The 25,302-nt window shown below is 43.6% G+C and overlaps 1 long non-coding RNA gene across 1 annotated transcript; it reads right to left on the reverse strand.

Moving 5' to 3' along the window:
* Positions 1–716: 716 nt before the first annotated feature.
* Positions 717–25,301, reverse strand: LOC114558916 (uncharacterized). The gene is made up of 2 exons (XR_003692996.1): positions 25,247–25,301; positions 717–6,377 (listed from the first exon to the last, which is right to left on the reverse strand). It is a non-coding gene; the product is annotated as an uncharacterized LOC114558916 (long non-coding RNA).
* Between the last annotated feature and the right edge of the window lies 1 nt (position 25,302).

Consider the following 25,302-nt stretch of genomic DNA (forward strand, 5'->3'; position numbering starts at 1 on the left):
CCTAGAAGCTTTTTTCACCTGGGTCTAACATTGGGAGAGTTAGCGTTATCAGCTGAATAGCTTAGCGCAGGGGCTAATGGATCCAGGTTTGTATCTCGTAAATGACCTCACTAATAATGCCCGAAACGATACCAAACGTCTACACTAGTACAAATAGGTTATGTACTCATAAAACGATGGATTGGAAAGTTTGTAAGTACACCAGAACTTTATGAACACTTGCCTGTTGGCTTCTCCTCTCTGCTGCTTATTAATGGGGTCATTTACAAGATACAAACGTGGGTCCATTAGCCCCTGCACTAAGCTATTCAGCGGCTAACGCTACTCTACGCTAACTCTCCAAAGTTCGACCCAGGTGAAAAAAGCTTCTGGAGGGGTGTTTGGCTCGAGGTGCAAAGGACCCTAGGGTGAAATTACTCCGAACCATCACTTTAAGGGATTGAATATATGGAGAGAACATTTACATTAGGATCATTCAAACACTTAATAAATATAATAAGATATATTTTTTTTTATAATAAGTGTGAGAGAGAGGGAGGGGGTGGAGGGAGTGGGGGGAATGATATACAGCAAAGGGCCGCAGGTCGGAGTCAAACCCGTGGCCGCTACATCGAGGAGTAAACCTCTGTATATGGGCGCGCGCTCTACCAGGTGAGCTACCCAGGTTGCCTTCTTAAATAAAAAAATAAAAAAACACAAATTTGGAATCCACAATGTCATAGTTTTGTTCATTTATTTCAAGAAAAGTTGTCAAATATATTTACAGCAACAACAAAAAAAAACACGATGCTTTCTCAAACATCTAATGGCTCCTGTCAGCGTCATTAAAAAGCAGTTCTTATTAAAACATACATTTCTGTTCTGTACACACTGGAAATATGCACTAAAAGAAAGAAGAAGAAAAAATTGTTCAAGATATTACACACAACGGTTTGAGAAAGGTGTGGCTCTGTACGTTGTTTGCAGTGAGGCAGTGAAACATTTTGCATAGTGTGAGTGTTTTCAAGTGGAATCATTACGATTCTTAACAGAGAGAGAAATGAAAACGGCTCATACGAAAAGTACAGTGACAGTGGACAGTTTTAGTAGTGATGATTAAGTTGTAAAGATCTGCTGTTAGCTTATTACCACAGCAATAACTATATGTTCACTTTAATGCCTAAAGAAACGAGTTTACCGAACACTGCAGAGCAGGTCAGAGATTGAACATCTCAGCGTGAAGAGTGAAAGACTGATTTTCTACGTGCTACAGTGGTCCTTTAGTGAAAAGTGAAAAATGAAAGTCTCATCCCGAAATTGAACATCTTTCATGTTATAACAACAGCAATGGGTTAGCATTCAACAACTTCTCGCTCCCGATATCTCCGTACGTACACAGAGTCTCTTACATTCAGCATAAGTGTCTTTTCTTTTATAGGAAATTGAACATTCAAAAGGAAGCACTTTTTAGGGAGGCCCTAAAGAGACATGTGGGATTGCTTTTTTTCCTCGTGAGCACAAGAAATTTTCTCGTGAGCACAGGATTCTTCCGCGTGCTCACGAAAAACCTTTCTTGTGCGGTATTCATCTTTCTGAAAACGCAACGAAATGTTCCCGATAATATCGTCAACAAATAACGTCATGCTGTGAATGTGAAATATTAACGTTAGCCGCGTGACGTTAGCAGTACTTCGTTAGCATCATTGTGTTAGCCTTAGATTGGTTTCTCGCGAGCACGAGATACTTTCACGAGGAAACGGTTTGTGTGCGTCCGTTAAGCCGCCTACACACGATCCGAGGTGAAACCGCTTCGCGCCGGTCGTTCCATTGTTTTCTACGGGGGGAGGGCCGGTGCCGCACAACTAGCATCTTGGATTTCTCGCTGTGTGCTGCGCTCAAAGTAAAATAAATGTCAACTTTGACCTCGTTGCGGCTGACCTTTCAAGGCACAACCAATTCCAGAACATTCCCGCGCCGTGCTTTGCCTCTCTGCTCTGCGCCCTACCTCACGGACTTGCCGCGGATCTCGTGTAGGTGGTTTTAAGGTCTCAGTATGCTTCAAATGAAGGGCTTGTCAGATTGTCCAACAAAACAGACAATTTGAACTCTTTTAAGTTGTCATTTTATTCTTCACACAATTCATTCGGTTACTGTTCGTGTTAAGGGCCGAATATAACACCATGATTGATTGATTGATTGATTGATTGATTGATTAGGCAACCGGTGGGATGCAGCCATGAGTCGGCTCTAACTGCCTTTTGACACTTCTGACCTAAGACATGGTTGTATTATCCACCACGGCAACTTATTTGTTTGAAACACACAAAGGCCTTCGGGCATAGACACCTTCGGGCACTAATATAGCGTCATGGGAGCTGTAGTTGTTGAATGCAAACAACATTGTTGTGCTCGACTATCTCTGTGATACAGCCGTTAAGAGGGAAGGTAACAGGTTGCAGATGTTGTATCATAAAGGGTGTCACTAACCGATGTGAGTCGAGTGCAGATGTGAGTTGCACATGCTCAGATTTAAACTGTTTACGGCTTAACGCCAAGGGATCCGGATCTGGCAAACGTTGTAGCTATCTATGATTGTTTGATTGCTAACGTTAGCTCAAAACGCCAGTCAAGTGACAGCCTTTGTTGTGTTTGATTGCTAACTTGTAGCCAGCAGTGAACAAACTTCGTTATGTAGGTCCATTTTTATTGTGTTGACATTACAGAACAGCACAACAGATCTGCGTGAAATCTGGTCATTGTCGCAAAGTGACGCACGCACAACTCACATCTGCACTCGACTCACATCGGGTAGTGACAAAGGGAAAAGCTAGCTGTTACTTGTAGAAAAGTGAAACCCCACACAGAGAAGTCAGTCCAAAGGTTAAAGAGAGACGGGGTCAGAGGTAGAAATCGACCCACTCAGGCAAAGTTCTCCTTGTACCAGAAACTAAGACGAAGTTAAGGACAGTGTCGATGTAGATGTTTCAAAGTGCTGAATGAGGTAGGACCTTAAAAATCTACTACTACTTCTGAGTCACTGATTTCAAAACTCTACGCAGTGCTACGAAACCAACAGGAGGTTTTTGGCCATTCCCCTGGTCTGTGTTGAGGAGTGATGGCTAGTACAGATTTTAGGGTCTGGAACACACAACCACCCCCCGTTAGGCTCACCGCTGTAGGCTTTAACCCCTCTTCTTTTGCTTTGATCTCTGCGTTTCAATTATTCTGTGCAGTTAAACTTTTGCGTTTTGTTCTATTTTCCTGGAAATTGTAGTTGCTTCAAGTAACATCTCACCTGTGGATCAGCCTACATTTACACTGCAACATTTTGGTTTCAAAAACAAATGTCTTTTGCTGTGTTTACGCCTCGCGTCCACACTACTCCGGAGTGTCTGGGCTCTTAAAACGGAGACATTTGGAAACACCGCTGCCCCAGTTTTGGTTTGAAAACTCCGGGGTTGCTTTGTAGTCTAGACGGGCACAAACGGAGACATTTGGAAACGAAAGACGCACGGCAGTCAGTCTTATCGGCTAGGTAGCTTACAGACCTTTCAGTAACAGTTCCACCTCGTCGTCGTCGCTCCAAGATAATAAATCCCTGCTCTTACTTTCCGCCATTGTTGTTCTTTCTCCAAAGTATTTTCTGTATTTTCAGCCATGATTTTCAACCGCAGAGTAACGTCAGACAGATTCCCAGTTGGTGTTTTCTGTCGCCTTGTAGTCACGAGTTACTTTCAGTAACAGTTCTACCTCGTAGCCGATCCAAACAAGATCAAGAAATAGAAAACTCTCGTCTTATCTCCGCAGTCCGGACCGGGCGGAGTATACAATCTGCTTCCTGTTTGTGCCCAGTAATCATGAATGGTCATGAGATATGCGTTCTGGGCGTGTTAGTTTAAACGGAGATTAGTTCTCCTACTGGAGCTAAAACTCTTGCGTGCACGGAGATCGTTTTTGGCTCAAAATGCCGCTTAAAAACCAAAAGGTACTGTAGTAGTGTAAATGTAGCTAAATTCTGTTTTGCTTAACAATAAGGATGCATGAAATACAGCACAAAGAAGCCATGATTTTCTCACAACACAGATAGAAGACCGACTGAACGTGCCACTGCAGAGTTCTTAAAACACTTTGGTCAAGAGAGGAAGGAAGAAAAGGATAGTCCAGTTAGGATGGGCATCCCGTGGTTGCTTTTGGGGATTATTTCCAGATGGGAAATCTTCAAATTTCCTGTGAGAATCTCCAAATCAGATACTCGAGAAAAGATTCAGCCACAGATGTCTCAAAACTGCTCAGGTGTCGGCCCATTTAGAGTACAGAATGACAGCTGATTGGAAGTTACCCATTGACTTGATATCTTGAACTGTAGTGAAATTAGTATTCCGCGCCTAAAATACCACACTCGACCTCAATGTAAAAAAAAACATTCAGTACCAAGTTCTCAAAACAGACTTTTCAGCAGTTTCACGTTTCTTGCGATCAGCGCGGTGACGACGGCGGCATGACGCAAACGCGGCCTGGGCGACTGTGCGCGGAGGGTCTGATCGCCGAGCCGCGCATCTCCAACATTTCCGTAACGATGCGGACGCGTTTGCACGGACCGCGTTGCAATGATTGGCTACAGGAGAGACGAAGTCCGTTCTTTGAGTCGGTATGAAAGACCAGACGGTTCGCAGTGACCACGCACACCGTCCGCAGCGCCCCGACCACGCCGAGCGCAAGAAGCATCAAACACCTTTAAATCCCACTAAAACGATCATGATTGTTTCTTGGTCATACCTTAATTTAGAAATTATGTTCATACGGAGCTTTGCAGTGATGATAAAAGGATAAACGCAGTTTATCCAACAGCTGCTCTTTGGATTGAACAGGAACTAATGCCCACATAAAAAGCAAATCTGAATTGTTTGGTTACAATAGCACAGTATTGTATGGAGTTGACACGGGTCGGCTTACTTCTGAGGAGAATTCTGTAAAAAACAACTTCAAAACAACGTGAAAACCCTCCGAATTCACATTTGTAGTGTCTCTGGAGTGTGGCACCAGATGTGTGAAATATCCTCGTTAACCTTCTAAACACGAGCGTACATGTGACATTCAGAAAATCCTTGATGCCGATTTAAGTTTTGTATATTTCAGCTTCAGCATAGTGACTGCACTTGAGCTTTTGAGTAGAGGAGAGCCACCGAATGATCACATTCTCACTTGACATTATCGCAGCCGGGGGAAGTCGTTAACAAATTTGTGACATCATTGAAAAGCAAAATTTTCCTTTGGTCGATTTAAAAGAAACCTGCACGACACCAACGTGGTTGCGGCCTGTAACCGGGTGCCTCTGTAACCCACAACATCATTTTTGTTTCACAATGCAATCGCACTTCATGTGAATCGGCGTTAAGGCACAAGGTTGTACAGGGCAGCGGAGCGAAGACAAACATAACGTCATCATTAAATGATGCTTTGACCTTAAGATACTGGTTCAGTCCAGTCCGTTACCTGTGCCACAGACAAGTACGTTATACAATAGGGCTGGGTTTTTAAAAAAAAATACATTGATTTTCCGATTCAAATTGAGCTTCATTTGAATGAGCCGATATCGATTCATAAAATCCTGAGATCGATCTTTTAAGAGGCTTAAACTAGATGATAAAAAAAAAAAAAAAAAAAAAGATTTCTCATGCTGAATAACACTCCAAAGTTTGGCTTCATTTTGGCGAGGGAAAAACTGGCATGGCCGTTTTCCCAGATGTGGCTTTAGGTCTCTGTCTCTGCATCACCCCCTCTGCATTAAAACGGCACTTCTGTCTCTATGTAACTGCTGTGGGGTCAATTGTTAACGACAGCATTACATATTTTTAATACTGCAGCAGGTTAGAGGGTTCCTTGTACAAATTGCAGCATTTGTTCTCTGAGAATCTCTTTCATAGCCAAGCAAAACTTGTATTGTAACTGAAACATCCCTAATCGACTCGCTGTAGGATCTAATCAATTCGAAACGGGACCGTGTGAATCGGAATCGATTTAGGAAATCTGTGGCGATACCCAGCCCTAATAATAATGTACCCAGCCCTAATAATAAATATTAAGGAAGAGCAGGCCTTTACTGGGGCTGTTGGGATCAAATATGAAATATCAAACTGTCATAAACCTGGTTGTCCTATCCAGTCAGCCCAAACACTGACATTCTCCACCAGTGAAATGAAACGTCCGCAGCTCCGTGGCTGGAAGTGCACTGTTGTGGTCTGGTTTGTTTGCATACTGTTCCTGTCCCAGAGTTTTTGGAATCATTAGCCAGTCCATCACTTCCCGCTCAAAACATGACTTGTGGATCCTTCACAGTTCAGTTTGTCGAAGCTCCTTTTTTTTTTCCATTGTAGTCCACGTCCATGAAGTAAACAAAGCTGCAAAGACAAAAAAAAAGTGTGCACAGATCAGAGAAAAGAAGGAAGGCAACAAGAAAAGCAAACTGATGGACGTCATTCCCTACGCCTTTGATAACATTTAGACCAGAGGTCACCAATCTTTTTTAAACTGAGAGCTACCTCATGGGTACTGAGTCATACGAAGGGCTACCAGTTTGATAAACTCTTCTGAAATAACAAGTTTGCCTTTAGTAATATATGGTTATTAATGATTAATGATTCTCATCTATGTGAAGACACTGATCATGTTAATGATTTCTCACAATAAGTATCAACAATGACTTAACAAGGTGGGAAACAGATAATATCAATATTCAATTTTCATTTTTAGAACAGGCCTGAGGGCTACTCATGTGGTCCTTGGGGGCTACCTGTGCCCGCGGGCACCGTGTTGGTGATCCCTGATTTAGACAGTACACGTTAGTTAGACTCGGCGCGATTCGGCGGTGAAGTTGCAACATCTTTCATTTGGCTCGGTTTGCGCTCACGCCGCACTTTGTCAAACACCAAACAGTGTAAACAAATGTCACACGGTGGAAACGGTGGCTGTCTGTTGGACAGAATATCAGAGTTAAACTCTCCGACACTTCTGGTCTCAGAAATAATGGAGCAACACCAGATTTATAACGTCTCGGGTTTTCTGGTTTTTGCTTTAACGTTTCTGATATTTTAGAAGAAGGCGAACAATGTGATCAGCTGACAGACAGTGAGAGAAGGAGAGAGAGATGATGATGATGTCACACAGACGACCAGCGACGTGTGCTAAGAATAGATTATGGATCTGAAATTTATTGTTTATCCTACAGAAGTGTTTAACCCTTGTGTTGTCTTCCCATCAACCATGCACTTGGTGTCCTTCTGGGTTGAAAATAACACTTTTTTTGACCGTTTTTTTTAAAATATTTGACGTTTTTGTCACTTTTTTTCACACTTTTTTTCAACGTTTTTGTCACTTTTTTACAATGATTGTCACTTTTTTCACCCTTTTTTGTGTTTGTGTCATGTTTTTCTCCACAACGCCAACTTAGTACCACTAGTTTTACACGTATTTTGGGAATTCATGGTCAATAAATCTCATTTATAGGAGATTAGACCTAATTTTGAAATGATTAATGAGTTTGACTAATATTAGAGCAACGTATTCACAGACGTGTGGATGTCAAAGTTTAGTCAGGTTTTGAAACCATTTACATTTTTTCAAATAGTATGAAATTGAATACCCACAATTCAATGAAAAGTAGTAATCGAGTACTTGCAATTGTACTTAATTTTTTGAGTAATTTGGTTAAAAAGAAACCCATATTTCTGATATAGAAGTTTTGAGAACAGGTCAAATTTGACCCAAGGACAACATGAGAGTTAAATTAGCTAGTAACTAGCACTGTTTTTTGGTCCACTTCCTGTATTAGTAACTCTAGTTCACTTGGAAGCGAACAGAGAGTGCCGTTTTCAAGCGGACCAGAGTTCAAATGAGCTTCCACACCGAGACGGACTATCCCACCAAATGCTCCACGGTTCAGATAAAACTTCCAGGTATGAATGTGGAACTCTGCAGGGCGATCCTGCAAAAAGAGAGGCTTCCTCTCAGCGCACCTTCCCCAAATAAATAAAAAAGCTGCTCAGGTGTGAAAGCAACCTCACACACAACTAGGTCAGACAGACCCATTTAGAAGAAAAAATACAGTTGTGATAAACTGCGATGAATAAGAACCTGCTACCTATATGTACAGGATCGTATGGTTAGCTGCTCGCTAACTCTGGTGCAATTACTTTTAATTGTGCGCTGTCTCTGCAAAGATAAACAATGAAATAAATATGAGATTTATTGACCTTAAATTCAACATCACTGCAGACACAAAGGCCCAGACCGGTGCTTCTACATCACACACCCCTCCCCCCCACCACCACCACGCCCGAGTGTATGTCCTGCCTGTAGATGTAGCTGTGCCTAGGAGGACAGGTTTAGTGCAGCGCTGGGATCTAATTATAGCCCAGCGGCTGACATGACACAGCTTGGGATGGCAGCGGTCTGTTGCTCTCCTCACAGGTTGCGTAACCTTGCGGCACGTGGTATGAACACAGAGTGGGTCAGCTTAGCAGGACGCACGCATGTTTGGGATGGTGAATGAGGGATGATGTGCAAAATGGAGACATGTCACTGCTGAGGATGAGCACTTTAACTCCACATATATTTACAGTAATATCCAGTACTCCATTCATTCGGGTTGGGTTTAAAAAATCTAATATCTGATTCAAATAAATAATAATAATAATGTATACTTTATTAATCCCACAAGGGGAAATTACAATGTTTTCACTCTGTTGTTATTATTATATACATTACACAGGCCTGAATTATACACACCTGCTCAGTACCTCTACATGCACTAATGGAGAGGTGTCAGAGTGAGGGGGGCTGCCCATGGAAAGACACCCCGGGCAGTTGGGGGGTTTGATGCCTTGCTCAAGAGCACCTTGGCAGTGCCCAGGAGGTGAACTGGCACCTCTCCAGCTACCAGTCCACCAACATACTTTGGTCCATATGGGGACTTGAACCAGCAACCCTCCACTTCCCAACCCAACCCAACTCCCTTCTGACTGAGCTGCTGCCACCCCAAACCCCCAAATCTAGGGCTGCACGATATCAGGAAAATATGAGATAACAGAATATCTCCATAACAATATTACTTGAGATAAATGAATAGATATTAAAGTGTACTCAATTCTGCTGCTTATTTATTTGTCATATTGCTATTGTTTCCTGCGGAGATGTTGTTGCTGCACTGCGCCTCTATTGTACCTCCTAAGTTGCCGTATCTTGTATTGCTGAGGTAGGTCGCGTGTAAAATGCTGCTGCGCTATTACAATATTAACTAGCTGTTTTGTGCCGTTTTTACGGTTAAAAATAAGTTTTAACGATCCATCCATCTTCGTCCGCTTATCCGGTGTCGGGTCGCGGGGGGAGCAGCTCCAGCAGGGGACCCCAAACTTCCCTTTCCCGAGCAACATTAACCAGCTCCGACTGGGGATCGGCGTTCCCAGGCCAGGTTGGAGATATAATCCCTCCACCTAGTCCTGGGTCTTCCCCGAGGCCTCCTCCCAGCTGGACGTGCCTGGAACACCTCCCTAGGGAGGCGCCCAGGGGGCATCCTTACCAGATGCCCGAACCACCTCAACTGGCTCCTTTCGACGCAAAGGAGCAGCGGCTCTACTCCGAGCTCCTCACGGATGAGTGAGCTTCTCACCCTATCTCTAAGGGAGACGCCAGCCACCCTCCTGAGGAAACCCATTTCAGCCGCTTGTACCCTGGATCTCGTTCTTTCGGTCATGACCCAGCCTTCATGACCATAGGTGAGGGTAGGAACGAAAACTGACCGGTAGATCGAGAGCTTTGCCTCTGGCTAAGCTCTCTTTTCGTCACAACGGTGCGATAGATTGAATGCAATACCGCACCCGCTGCGCCCGATTCTCCGACCAATCTCCCGCTCCATTGTCCCCTCACTCGCGAACACAACCCCAAGATACTTGAACTCCTTCACTTGGGGTAAGGACTCATTCCCTACCTGGAGAAGGCATTCCATCGGTTTCCTGCTGAGAACCATGGCCTCAGATTTAGAGGTGCTGATCCTCATCCCAACCGCTTCACACTCGGTTGCGAACCGATCCAGTGAGTGCTGAAGGTCAGGCCGATGATGCCATCAGGACCACATCATCTGCAAAGAGCAGCGATGAGATCCCCAGCCCACCAAACTGCAACCCCTCCCCACCCCGACACGCCTCGATATCCTGTCCATAAATACTACAAACAGGATTGGTGACAAAGCGCAGCCCTGGCGGAGGCCAACCCTCACCTGAAAAGAGTCCGACTTACTACCGAGAACCCGGACACAGCTCTCGCTTTGGTTGTACAGAGATTGGATGGCCCTGAGAAGAGACCCCTCACCCCATACTCCCCGCAGCACCTCCCACAGTATCTCCCGGGGACCCGGTCATACGCCTTCTCCAAATCCACAAAACACATGTAGACCGGTTGGGCATACTCCCAGGCTCCCTCCAGGATCCTTGAGAGTGAAGAGCTGGTCCGTTGTTGACCAGGACGGAATCCGCATTGTTCCTCCTCAACCCGAGGTTCGACTATTGGCCGAACCCTCCTTTCCAGCACCTTGGAGTAGACTTTACCAGGGAGGCTGAGAAGTGTGATACCCCTATAATTGGCACACACCCTCTGGTCCCCCTTTAAAAAAGGGGAACCACCACCCCAGTCTGCCACTCCTTTGGCACCGTCCCAGACTTCCACGCAATGTTGAAAAGGCGTGTCAACCAGGACAGCCCCTCCACACCCAGAGCCTTGAGCATTTCTGGACGGATCTCATCAATCCCCGGGGCTTTGCCACTGTGTAGTTGTTTGACTACATCAGTGACTTCCGCCTGGGAAATCGACGACAATCCCCCATTATCCTCCAGCTCTGCCTCTAACATAGAGGGCGTATTAGTCGGATTCAGGAGTTCTGCAAAGTGCTCCTTCCACCGCCCTATTACCTCCTCCTGAGGTGGCGAACAGTTTTCCAGAAGCACTTTGGTGCCGACCGAAAGTCCTTCTCCATGTCTTCTCCAAACTTCTCCCACACCCGCTGCTTTGCCTCTTTTCACGGCAGAGGCTGCAGCCCTCGGGGCCCTTCGGTACCCTGTAACTGCCTCCGAGTCCTCCGGGATAACATATCCCGGAAAGACTCCTTCTTCAGTCGGACGGCTTCCCTGACCACCGTTGTCCACCACGGTGTTCGTGGGTTACCGCCTTGAGGCACCTAAGACCCTAAGACCACAGCTCCTCGCTGCAGCTTCAGCAATGGAAACTTTGAACATTGTCCACTCGGGTTCAATGCCCCCAGCCTCCACAGGGATGCACGAAAAGCTCCACCGGAGGTGTGAGTTGAAAGTCTGTTGGAGGGGCCTCCTCCAGACGTTCCCAATTTACCCGCAAGACTACACGTTTGGGCTTACCAGGTCTGTCCAGAGTCTTCCCCACCCTCTGACCCAACTCACCACCAGATGGTGATCGGTTGACAGCTCTGCCCCTCTCTTCACCCGAGTGTCCAAAACATACGGCCTCAGATCAGATGAAACGATTATGAAATCGATCATTGACCTTCGGCCTAGGGTGCTCTGGTACCAGGTACACTTATGAGCATCCCTATGTTCGAACATGGTGTTCAAGTTATAGACAATCCATGACTAGCACAGAAGTCCAACAACAAACAACCACTCTGGTTTAGATCAGGGAGGCCGTTCCTCCCAATCACGCCTCCAGGTGTCTCCATCATTGCCCACGTGTGCGTTGAAGTCCCCCCCAGCAGAACAATGGAGTCCCCCACTGGAGCCCCATGCAGGACTCCAGTCAAGGTCTCCAAGAAGGCCGAATACTCCGAACTCCTGTTTGGTGCATATGCACAAACAACAGTCAGAGTTTTCCCCCACAACCCGCAGGCGAGGGAGGCGACCCTCTCGTCCACTGGGGTAAACTCCAACACAGCGGGCGCCAGCCGGGACTTGTGAGTATCCCCACACCCGCCCGGGCGCCTCACACCCTGGGCAACTCCGGAGAAGAAAAGAGTCCAACCCCTATCCAGGAGTATGGTTCCAGAACCAAGACTGTGCGTAGAGGTAAGCCCCACCAGATCTAACCGTAGCGCCCACCTCCCGCACCAGTTCCGGCTCCTTCCCCCACAGAGAGGTGACGCCCACGCCCCCAGAGCCAGCGCCTGCTGCCCGGGTCTGGTCCGCCGAGGCCCCTGACCTTCACTGCCACCCATGTGGCATCGCACCCGACCCCAACGGTTCCTCCCACAGGTGGTGGGCCCATGGGATGGAGAGGGAGTTGCCACGTAGCTTGTTCGGGCTGTGCCCGGCGGGCCCGTGGCAAACCCGCCACCAGGGCGCCGACGAGCCCACCGCCTGGGCCTGGCTCCAGACGGGGCCCGGGCTTCCTCCGGGCAGGGTCACTCCATCTCTGCTTAGCTTTTTTTCATTGGGGTTTTTGAACCATTCTTTGTCTGGCCCCTCACCTGAGACCACTTTGCCTTGGGAGACCCTACCAGGAGCACAAAGCTCCAGACAACACAGCCCTCAGGTTCACAGAGACACACAAACCTCTCCACCACGATAAGGTGATGGTTCACGGAGAGTTTTAACGATGCTTTGTTTAACTCCTTTTTGCGCCATTTTGGCGCTGTTACTGTGTAATGTAAATAACGGAGGCCCTACAGTCCATGTTTAGTGTGTAAATTCTGTTATTTAATGTTTAGGAGCAGAGGTGCGGATAGTAGGAAACAGTAGACCAGAAGCCAATTCATGTGATATCGTCTTCTGCAGGTATGTGTGTCCGTTATATTCTTTTTGTTATCTGTGCAGTCACCCAAACCCACGTACGGTTTAACGTTGCCCACTGAAACTGTTAGAAAGTATAAAACATTGTTTCTCATGTTTTTCACATATATCTATCTATCTATAAATTGCAGGAATGTCTGTCTGTCTGTCTGTCTGTGTGTGTTATACGCACATCTCTCGAACTGTTCGTCCAATGGATATCAAACTTGACAGGTGTTTTGCTACGGCCATTAGTTAAGTGCGGTGCCAAGTTTGACATTGTTTGGATTAGAAATGCAAAAGATATCGTTAAATATATATCGGTTAAAGAAGCACACATTTGCTTTTGCTGCTGGCCACTCCCCTTCTGCACACTGAGCAAGGCACATTTTCAATTGTTATAATTCAAGTAAGGTTTTCCAAGTCTATTCTAATTGCTCCTGTTGGCTAGCAATGTGCACATTAAGAGTTGAATGAGATACTATATACTGTAATGTAATTTCTATGCATGTATGGTAGAAAATGAGATCACTCTTAGACAATACCATCTTGTATTGCTGAGGAGCAGAGGTGCGGATAGTAACAGTAGACTAGAAGTCAATTCATGTCATATTGTCTTCTGTGGAGCAAATACATTTTGGAAAACCGTCCACTGAAGTTGTCGGTTTCCATACCCTGTCCACATCTGTTACAGGAGCAGCCCTAGGATCCTCTCAGATAACTCCCAACAACACTGCAGAGCTGTCAGGCCATAAAGCATCCTCCAGCCAGGCACTATCGATCTGTTTTCATCTCCGATCTTTTGGACACGCAGAAGGATTCCAGTCATTTCTGAACCTGAACCCTGTTTATCACCATCCTCCTCAACCCAAATCTGTTCTTTAAAAAAACGTGTTGTTTTAAAAAAAAAAAGAACAGCTGATGAAGTCACAGTGCCCTGAGGCTCGCATTTCTCCGCATTCAGCAGTTTCTGGTTTCCATCTCTTGTCTTCGCAAGAGCAGCTGTGAAGGAATGTTGTTGGTGAACTTTCTGAACTCGCGTTTTACGAGCATGCCTCCCAAACCTATGAGACTATGTACGTATGTATGAGAAGGAAAAAAAAAAAACCGCTCCCCGAAGTTGTTTGTTCAGGCAGGTATTACAACTTATATTTATGTTTCTAGTGGCCGTTAATGACGGGAGCAGAGGAGGGAGTAATGAGACGAAATGTAAGAGCGCCAAACAAAGACAAGACTTTCACCCAAGAGATCGGTGTGTTCGAGTCTTAAAAAAGAAAAACTTAGCGTTTTTTTATTTTCATTTTTATTTGACGGTATTGTGGTATTGCAATTACAACTTTCAAATGTATTATTTTTGAAATGTCTCGGTAATAAACAACAACTTTCTTTTCCCCCATTGAACACAATGTATTTTATTTTGAAACACACTGCACACTGGCAGGGAGAGGGATTTCTAAACTGCACTTTCTGTCCTTGTAGACTCCTAACAAACAGCTCATACCTTAGGAACGGTATGACAGAACATTTTTTGTGGTTTTGAATACTGTGACTTTTTCAAAACCGCGCTATACCTTGAAACCGCTAACCAGCCCATGCCTAAGTGGAAATAAAATAGATTTGAGGTGTAAAAATGAGCAGAAAGACTTTATTTTGGCAGCCAAATAATTTCCTGGGAAGAGTCCTGAAAAGGACTATGTCATTTGGTTCTGATGGTAGAAAAAGTAGAGCCGAAGAACTAAAACTAAAACTAACATGGCGCAACACAATGTTGTGTGTAGCTACAGTGAAAAAAAATTATAATTAAAATCTCTTAAAACTGCTTAGTTAGTAAACTTCTGAAAACGTTGAAAAAGAACTTTAAAAACAACAACAAAAAAAGCAATAAACCTATCAGAAATAATTTCAATAATGTCGACAAAAAGCACCAAGCGTTGAAAAAAAAAAAAAAAAAAACGACAAAAGTGGACTTTAATCTCTGGAGCACAAATTATGCAATTCGAAATGTAAAACTAAAACTACAATACCAGTTAGTTTCGGTTTAAATATACATAAAACTGTTAATACACAGATATTTGTCCTGAAAATAACTTTGTAATAATGTAAGAAACTTATAGAAACATAGAGGCAAAGCTAAACTGACTAAAACTAACGTGGTGCAACATATAAACATTTTGAACCCTCCTCTGTTCAGTAGGGCTGTCCTCGACTAAAGAAATTCTTATACGATTTTGTCGACTAATCGATTAGTTGATTTATTAATTAACCATCTGTAAAACTGAGTTTCTCCACAATTAATCCTGCAAAAGCACCACTTTAAATCTCGTGTTTACCATAAATGTGCTCGGACATTTCTTGGAAATAAGTAATTAAGCATGAATAAGCATAAAAAATGACTAATCGACTAAAGAAATCTTAGTCGACTAAGACCAAAACGACCGATTAGTACTTGCTGTATGTTGTCAGCCTATCATTGTTCTGTGTGTTGCTCTGTTGGAGATATTACTGCTACATAAATAAGCCGCTGAAGACGGAAACAAGGTGGATGTTGTAGCCCAGCAGATCCTGGACAAACTGAGCTCTGCTGCCAACTCAGCCACTTCTTGTTGCACAACCCAAAAGCAGACTACTATCTTGTTAAAAAAACCAGCAGAGACCGGTATATTGGGGGGGGGAGTGGTGGGGGTTGGTTGCCTCCTGTGAGTGCAGGACACCGTGGCAGCTCTCCATAACCAGTTTGAGAGAGTTTTTACGAGCTTGGGGTGGTTTTGTGGCCGTGAGGCACGCAAAGCAACACATTCCGCTTGGCTGGCATTCAGGAAAACTGTTCATTATGTAAGTTTAGGTGTGTGCCTCCAAGTTTCTCTTGGTGCAAAACTGACAAAGCACTCGCAGCAAATACAGCGGTTGGACACAGTGCAATATGATGATCACCTTTGATAACCAGTGGACAAAACCAAGTCTGACATTTCAAAAGGATGGGACAACATTCAGTACTTATGCTTTCTAATAAAACAGAGCTTTCACAGACGGCCGACCGCCGGCAGAAAAGCCAGTTGGACTGATCAGTCTCCTCGGGTTGGTCAAAAAAGTTCCTTAGAACTCACCGAAGAAACAAGACGTAATACTACGTCTCCATAACAGCAGGCGGCGCTAATCTGTATTGTCGCCCAAAAATGAAAACAACCAGCTGAATGGACGAACTCGTCACGTGGGTCTGGTTTCTCTGGAAATTCAAAGCCAGACTGTCATAGGCTCGTTCAGAATACGATCTCATATTGGACTAAAATAGTTCACTGAAAACGTGTTTCTGAAAACATTTTAAGAGAGAAATAGGCCGTGATGCAGTTGCTGAATCCGTCTTCATTTCAGATCGACAAAGGAGATTTTCGTCAGATTTTGAGAGACTCTAGTCACGCTCATCCCGCTCCCCGTTTCCGGGTTAGCTCTCCACCAATCAGATGAGTCATTTGAGTCCGACTGCCGGCAGTGCCCGCCCCGCTGATTCAACATGTCAAATCGGCCAAAATGAAGGCCGACTGCCCCTCGGACTGACGACGGACGATTATCGGCTCGGTGTGTCTCTGGCTTAAAAGAGATGGGTCATTCTGTTGGGATCAGTTATTTAGATCAACACAAATATTTAATTTGTCTAAATACTGAAAACTTCCTGTCAATAAAGTCTTGAAAAAAAATTGACAAATGAGAGGGGAAATCTGGTTCACAAAAATAACAGCTGAAAATGTGAACAAGGACAGATGTATTCCAAGGCCAAGCCCCACAATGGTTAACAGTCTGTTTCACTGTTTGTTTGTTCCACCATCTGCGTCCTCTGGGTAATCCGGCCATCTTGAAGTTCTTATGTTCTCATTTAGTGACGGGACGGAGCACACGCACAGTCGATAAAAGCAGTGACAGAGTGAATTAAAAAAGCCCTAAAGTAATATCAGAGACAGGAAGCCCATCTCTGCTTTCAATCTCTGCGACAGATGCAGACCACGTCTCTTTTCGTCTATTATTTACAGCTCAAAAGGAACCTGGTCATCGGCTTTGGTACATATACTGTCAACGAAACAGTGGATCAATATATATATATATATATATATATATATATATATATATATATATATATATATATATATATATATATATATATATATATAAATAAAAGGTTTCCAAACCAAACACGCACAAAACTGTCCAAATTTCTTGCATCACCGGACAAATTGGCTTGTAACTTTACAGTGTTATACCAGCCAAAGTTAATTTTTACCGGAATATGGAGGGTTGGCAGGTGTCAATTTAATGCCCTGCTGACAACCCAACCCCCAAAAAAAAACACCTGACATGCCACGCGTCGATTATCACGTTCAAAACCACGTTCGAGTCAGTCAACCGAACTGAAAAATTATTAAACAGCTCCTAAAAAGAAGAAGTAAACGTTGGGAGAAAATTACGTTAGCAAAGATGCTAATTATAGCAACCATATATGCTGTAGAGGCCCAGAGGGGAACTGCTAGCATCGGCTCGTTCCTCGTAAAAGGGTGTGTCGGGGGCCGATAAAGTCACAAAGGCAGAGGTAACACACACAGTACTTTTTACATTTCGGTACATTTTGAATTGCTCAGGATTTAAAGGCTCATTAAAAAGCATTTAGTTTACACCGTTTACGTTTGTGGTGTAGGGTTACATGGTGGCTGGGACTTGCGAGTAATGTTAGGCCATTCCAACCGATAACCCAGAAAATCTCCCTCTTTTCACAGCCCGATGTTGGCAGGGATGAGATGGTACGCAGACTGTGAGATTAACACACTGTAAAGAGCTTACAGCCCATTAGATCCAACACAGCCACCATGAATGGGGACAGCGGAGTGGAAAAGATGTGGATCCATGTTGTTCCCAGAGCACTGTGGGATGGCATGCACTGTACAGGCTGCCAAAATGTCAGATTACTGACATGGTTTCAGCTTTTCAGCCAGACTTCTCCTCTTGCTCTCCAAGATTGTAACTTTGGAATAAACAAAAAGGACACAAAGAGGAGCTCCACCTGAGGCTGGGCGATATGACGATATATACATATATATATATCGTCAAAATGATATAAATATGTCTATCATATTTATATTTTTTTAATATTGTTTATATCGTGATGTAAAAAAAAACAAACAGTGGCCAAACTGAGTTACAGCAACGTTTACGTCATTTGGATTACGCTTTACATTCTGATCGTTTTACCTTGTTGATTTTGCACTAAATTTCTTGATGAATGAGAAAGTACTTTTGTTTGTCAAGTATTTAATTCACACAGGACATAACAAAAACAGACTTTACCATGTGGTTATTTCATATAGACTATTTATTTATTGAATTATCATGATATATGTCGTTATATACATCTTCCAGCCCCTCGCTCCACCAGTATTTGTGTAGGAACTCTCTTTTTTTTGCAGTTATTTCTCTGAACCCTGAGGCCCTCTAGGAAATATTTACCTTCTCAGCCACTGAATGCTCACTTATACAACCATGTTACATAAGAACACCAATGCCCTCATCACACCCACTCCCAAAATCTCATAAAGGTTGCCTCCCTCTGGCATTTCTCGTCCCCTCTGTAATACCCCCCCAGTGATTGAGCCAACAGAACACATTGTACTGTACCCTGCGTTCAAACCGCTGTCCAAACAACTTCATTTCCTTTAGAGGAGCGGGATCAGCGTTCTCTCAGACCCTACTGTCTTTCTTTCAAAACGTATGCTGCTTTTTAATATTCTGATAGGATGAAAAACATGCAAAGAGAAACTCCTCAACCCTGCTTGAGGGCATCCGGGAGTTTATGACAACACCCTGAAAGTGCCTCAACTTGTAAAAAGCCCGTTCATGCTGTCAGGGAAATCAAAAAAAAAAAGATTCCCCAAAGTAAGGTCTACTCTGTTCATCGTGGCCGGGGCGTTCGGTTCTCTGGCCTGGTTCAGACGGAGTCGATACATGGCTGGCTGGCAGGCAGCAAGAGGACAAAAAGTTCCAGACACAAGCCTCCATAAGTAGGGTTGGGCATCGTTTGGATTTTAACGATTCCGATTCTTTGAGTGGTGGAGTTGAAACGGGTCACATGCCTATTTCACTAATAAGAGGGTTAAGTTTTATTTTGATTCAATGGTGGGTTGCAGTTTGACCGGGGTTTTCAACGTAAAATAAAGTCACACTAGAGCGCCGCTTACTGTGCTCCAACGCTGCAACACAACAAGCGCCCGGCCGCTACGGAAACCACAACTTAGATTTGGAAACCCATGATCAGATTTGAAACCAAATCTTACGTAAGATTCCAATAAAGAAATGATTCTACTGGAAAGATTAGGGGTGGGGGGGGGAAATCATTACAGGATAGTATCGCAATATTTTCTGTGGCAATACTGTATCGATACACAAGTATCGATCTTTTATTATATATGTGTTGGTCAGTCTGTCTGCTTGACAATTTGATTTTGCAGCAATACAATTGAAGTGAGATGAACAGACAGAGAAATGTATCTTTTTAGAGAAAACAGATGTTGACAAAGTTTCCTTTTGGGGACATCATTTGAAACTGGGAAAAATTTGAAGATGGAAAAAAGGTAATAAATTGCAATATATCACAGAATATTGCAATATGTTTAAAATCGCAATAATATCGTATCGTGACATAAATATCGTGATGATATCGTATCATAAGGCCTCTGGTCATTCCCACCCCTAGGAAAGATTAGGAATCGGTTCTTGATGCCCAACCGAAGTACATTTGGAGGATAATTGCCTGACATCTGGTGCAATGTCCCTCACCTTCCTCTCTCTCTGTGTGTCGCCGTTCTCAAACTCTGTTCGCTTTGGGAAACTACGACAAACGGAGCTAGCATGCAACGTGGTAAAAATGTCAAGTTTTAAAGAGAATTTGGATGGTGCAACAAGGCAGGCCTGCTTGGTTCTGTCGGGGAATGACTGTAAAGATTTACAAAGAATACGTTTACGTAGGGCAGGGCGATATGGAGAAAATCAATATTTTTGACCAAATCCCTCTATCGATACTGTAATGATATCGTAGTGTTGACTAGTGGCGCTTTCACAAAATATTTACACAATGAAAATAATCATCTGTAATGTGGATATAATGACTAATTGGGTAAAAGGCAAATAATAGAACAGTTACAACAGTCTGGTAAGTTCAGAAAATGACCACTTTACTATAATGCAGCCTTTAAAAACCAGGAAAAGACCACACTTATGTCATATCACAATATTACGATCTAAATCTAATCTAAGACGATATCTAGTCTCACATTACGATATCGATATAATATCGATATATTGCCCAGTTCTACGTTTACAGCGTTTCCTCTCTAACTGGGACGTTTTGGGACCGATTGGTGGGATTGCTGTGGACGAAGTACACACGGAGATACACTGGTAAGAGCCAATGAGGTTTAACCTTGTTGACCAAAAACAATATGAGCCCCATACGTCCTTCCATCAGATGGGAGTATCAGTGCGGTATGTTTACAGTCACTAATCCCTCTCTCCAACAGAAGACAGTTTCCATTGAACCAGTTCACGACTGTGGGCCTGTTATGTAACACACCATCCCATAATGCCACTGTAGAACGAGGCCAAGCACGCAACAACACTTTCAGAGTCCCTTCTGCTGACAGCTGGGAGCCGAGAGGCGTTACGTCACCGAGCGAACGGGCGGGGGAGGCCGGGGCGGGGGCATGGGGATTATTGGAGAGCTAATTGTTAAACAATCGTCGACTTAGTCCTGGTCAATGGAGGGTTCAAGTTCAAACAAACAGACGGACAGTTCGGGTCACTGAACATCCACTCAGCGGCTGATTGATGTGCGAAAAGGAGTTTCCGCTCTAGAAAGCAAACTAAGACAATTAACATCTTACAGGGACACTCTTCCTCCACTGTCACTACAGCAGAAAAAGTTATTTCCTGCTGAGTGTGCAGTTTGTTTAGGGGGGGAGGGGAGAAGGGAGGGCTCTTATCCGATATCCAAAATATGCCCCTTTTTAGAAAGTGGTAAAGTGGGTGAGATTATGTTATGATAGGGCTGCTCGATTATGGGAAAAAATATAATCACGATTATTTCGCTCAGTGTTGAAATCACGATAATTTAACACGATTACTCGTTGACTTCTGGAAAGATGTTGCAATTATTGTACTTAAACAGTGGAAAAAGTCAAATAAATCAACAGTAAAAAAATAAATAAAAAAACACATACAACTGTGAACTTTGCCTTAATACTTTTCCTATTGAAACTTTATTTTTTCATTCAGGACACAAAAGAGAAAATAAGAGTTTACTTGCACAACGTAATGAGCTAAATAATTGTTTTTCTCAATTATTCTGTTTTTGTGATGATTGGGAGCCGAAATAATAATCATGATTCAATTTCGATTAATTGCACAGCCCTATGTTATGATTAAGTAAAAGTATTTCCTATAAAAAGCGTCAGGTGACTTTCTGTTGTAGCTAGGGTGAAAGGTGCAAGACTAAAGCTGTTACACACCAACCAGACGGCCGACCGTCGGCAGAAAAGCCAATCGGACTGATCAGTCTCCTCGAGTTGGTCCAAAAGGTCCCTCAGAACTCACCGAAGAGACGAGACGTAATACGTCTCCATAACAGCAGACGGCGCTAATCTGAGCTGATTGGACGAACGCGTCACGTGGGTCTGGTTTCTCCGGAAATTCAAAGCCAGACTGTCATGGCGGCTCGTTCAGAACACGATCTCATATTGGACTAAAATAGTTCACCAAAACATGTTCCTGAAAACATTTTAAGAGAGAAATAGGCCGTGTTTGTGTGTTTGTGTGTGTGTGTGTGTGTGTGTGTGTGTGTGTGTGTGTGTGTGTGTGTGTGTGTGTGTGTGTGTGTGTGTGTGTGTGTGTATGCAGTTGTCGATCTGAGTCTTCATTTCAGATCGACAAAGGTCAGTTTAAAAGATCTTCCTCAGATTTTGAGAGACTGTAGTCACGCTCATCCCGCTCCCCGTTTCCTGGTTAGCTCTCCACCAATCAGAGGGGTTATTTGATTCCGACTGTCGGCAGTGCCCGCCCCCCCTGATTCAACATGTCAAATCGGCCAAAATGAAGGCCGACGGCCCCTCGGACTGACGACGGCACGGGACACACCGAACCGACTCGAGTCACCGACCTCGCCAGACTGTCCCACGGCCAATTATCGGCTCGGTGTGTCCGGGCCTTAAGACTCCTTTAAAAAACAATTGAAAATATATCACTACTACAAAACCTGTTGTGTGTTTATAAGCACTTTTCAGTGGAAAAACACTTATTTTTGTACTCGTTATTACATAGTAGGGATGGCATGATGTCTTTGAAAACGTGCCATCATATTGGAAGTATTGCTACAAGCGTAAGCAACACATGCTTGCACACAGTCGCGGCCTTATCCTCCAATTTCCCCCCATCATTGTCAGGTTAACAGTAATGCTTTCATACAGTAGCCTGAAACTGACTGACAGCTGCACTCTGCATCCAGTTTGTGCCAACTTGGGTTTCACTACGGTGGAAATCTTTTGTTTTTTTTTTCTTAAACTTTAGTTTGTTTTTGCACGAGCCTTTCTGACTGAAATCTGTGAGGCCAAAATGAACCGAAGAATAAATGACAACCGATTCAGATATGTTACCAGTGTGTCCGTTGGCAGCACAAGGAGGAGAGAGCAACTCTCTCTCCCGCAGCGTTAAAACAGCCTCTCCATGCAGGTTCAGGTCTAAAGCATTGGATGGTTTACAGCGCAATATATCGTATTGGACGATGCGGGGTTTCAGCATTTGATTAAAGTAACGTTACTTGAGCCGTGTTACAATATATCCACCAGAATTTCACAGAAAATAAGCTAGATTGTGTGGCCGCTGTCAGTGAAGAGGACAAAAACTTGTAACAGCCAGTGTTTTTGATGGAAACAGAAGTCAAAATTGAGTGTTTTGCACAAGTAATTCACTCCCAGGTGTAAATATGAACCAGAAAAACCTTCTTTTCCTGGAAAATAACTCATTGCTTTCTGTTTGACTATCACACACACACACACACACACACACACACACACACACACACACACACACACACACACACACACACACACACACACACACACACACACACAGTTTGTTTTCCATTTCAGGCTGTTTGCCCTCAGGCCCAGGGTGTACCCTGCTTGGTTTTTTAAAGTCCTCCTCTCTCCTGCTTACTGAGCTGTGCTCTCACACCGCCCTCTCCGCCCCCCGAGGTCATCCACACACTTCTTGTTAGCTACCTCCTGTTGACATCCGTCATCTTGTTAACTGCATCAACAGCTCAGTTTCGTGTATTGATTAACTCCTGTTAATCCGGTTTCCTTGACAGTGACGTGGGAAGCTTTGGCAAAAACTCAGGTGCAGCAGGCAAGCTTAGGAACTATATTGGAAGTGAAGAAATTAGGCCAGGCCGTCTGATGTCCAGGGCTCCACGATATGAGGAAAATATCTAATTGCGATTACTTGACTGATACTGCGATAGGATTCACGATATTGGAGGGAATGATCAATTTTGTATCGTTATTCTCATTGAAAAATATTCAAACAAAATTGGATACGATTTGTAGGCCGGGACGTCTCTGCAGCACCACAATACTTCATTCAGAATGGGTTGACACATATTTTTGCCTTTAATGAATATTGCGTCCCACCTGCGATTTTGGATATTGCACTAGTCCATATTGTGATATCGATACATTTGCAATTAATTGTGCAGCCCTACTGATGTCATGTGTTAAGAATTGTTAAAAAAAAAAAAAAGGTACAATATTCAGGATTTTAATAAAAAAAACAATGTATAGATTAATACAAAAAGTAACCCCTTCCAATCATCACTTATGACTAACTAGAAGTGTCTGGTGGTGTCTGTACCTGCAGATACCCTTCTCTCTCTTTCACTCTCTCTCTCTCCCACTCAAACTGTCCATTGTACTCACAGTTTACAGACCCACTTCCTGCTTCAACTCCCTGGGCTTGAATAACCTGGATAAACTGTCTGAACGCTCATGTTTCCTGGCCCGTCAAACTTTTTTGTTGTTGATGTAAATAAACCTTTATAATCAAGAAACAGTGTCGGCAGATTCCTCTCTATACAGCAACGCACCATCGTTACTGTTTGGTAGCTTGTTTAACAGTTAAACTTCACCACTATTCAGTTTTTATGCTCCACATATCTGGAACAAACTCCCAGAAAACTGCAGGTCCGCTGCAACTCTCAGTTCTTTTAAATCAAGGCTGAAGACCTTTCTTTAAATAAATTGTTTAAAAACGTTTAACTGTTTTTAACTGCTCTTTAATGTGTAATTTATTATACTGCACTGTAACTTTTATTCTTGTATTTTATCTGTTTTAAATATTATTTTTTTTATCGTTTTTATGTAAAGCACTTTGAATTGCCTTGTTGCTCAGTCCTTCCAGAAAATTTTTTTTTTGCGATTGTTGCAGGCAAAAATCCTTGATTATGCGGCACGTTTCCTTAAAAAATGCGATGGAATATACGGGATATTCATGCAATTTTATGCTATGAAATTGCGGGGGGGAAAAGGGCTCCCCCCCCACCCCCAACACCCTGCTTTTTGATGATGTTTACGTCACGTAATTACGTCACTTCATAACATTCCCATGGCAACAGGGGAAAATGGCTGCTCTTGTGTGAAGTAAACTCAAAATTTTTCAACTTTCTGCTAAGATATATGTGACTTTTTTTGCAACAAAAATGCGAGGATTATGAAATCATGCAAGCCCTGCATATTTTGCGCAGAAATCGGCAATTTATGCGGCGTTTGGCTGATTATGCATTGAATTATGCGATCGCATAATCATGTTTTTCTGGAGGGACTGGTTTCTGAAATGTGCTATACAAATAAAGCTGCCTTGCCTTACTCACTCAGATCTCTGTGGTCAAACCAGCCGCCGTTAAATTCGGAGACAGACGCCGGCGGAGCAGAGCGAAGTCTCGGTGAGCAGAACAAAAAGAAAATTATTTTAAATAAGGAGTTGGTTTGACCGTGGAGACGTCCAGAACACAGGACCTTCCTCCTGAATTTACTTTCCCGCTCCCCCCGCCAGATACATCCGATCAATAAGCGTGTTTCTTGCGTGGTTTGTAGGGACACATTTGGGTTCGCTTGGAGTTTTCCGGGTGTGAAACGAAACCGAAACCAAGGGGGAAACGCTCCAAGTTTACAAACTCACCAACTGATTCAGAGCAGAGCAAATTAACTAAAGGTGTGAAAACTCCCTATGTCGCATTTTGTGTATAGCTATGTGTATATTTGTGTACATGTTTGTGTTAGCACCGTGGGAATGTGGAAATGACAAATAAACTCGAACTTGATCATGAATTAACTTGAAGAGAGCGTTCCTAAAAAGGTAGAAAGATAGAAACACTAATAAGTTCTCAAGAAAGTGGAGCTTACCTGGGAAGGAGAGTGGTCCCTTCTTTGACTGGTTAGGCTAAAAAAAAAAAAAAAAA

The sequence above is a fragment of the Perca flavescens genome, chromosome 7 (assembly GCF_004354835.1).
Source record: "Perca flavescens isolate YP-PL-M2 chromosome 7, PFLA_1.0, whole genome shotgun sequence".
NCBI lineage: Eukaryota > Metazoa > Chordata > Actinopteri > Perciformes > Percidae > Perca > Perca flavescens.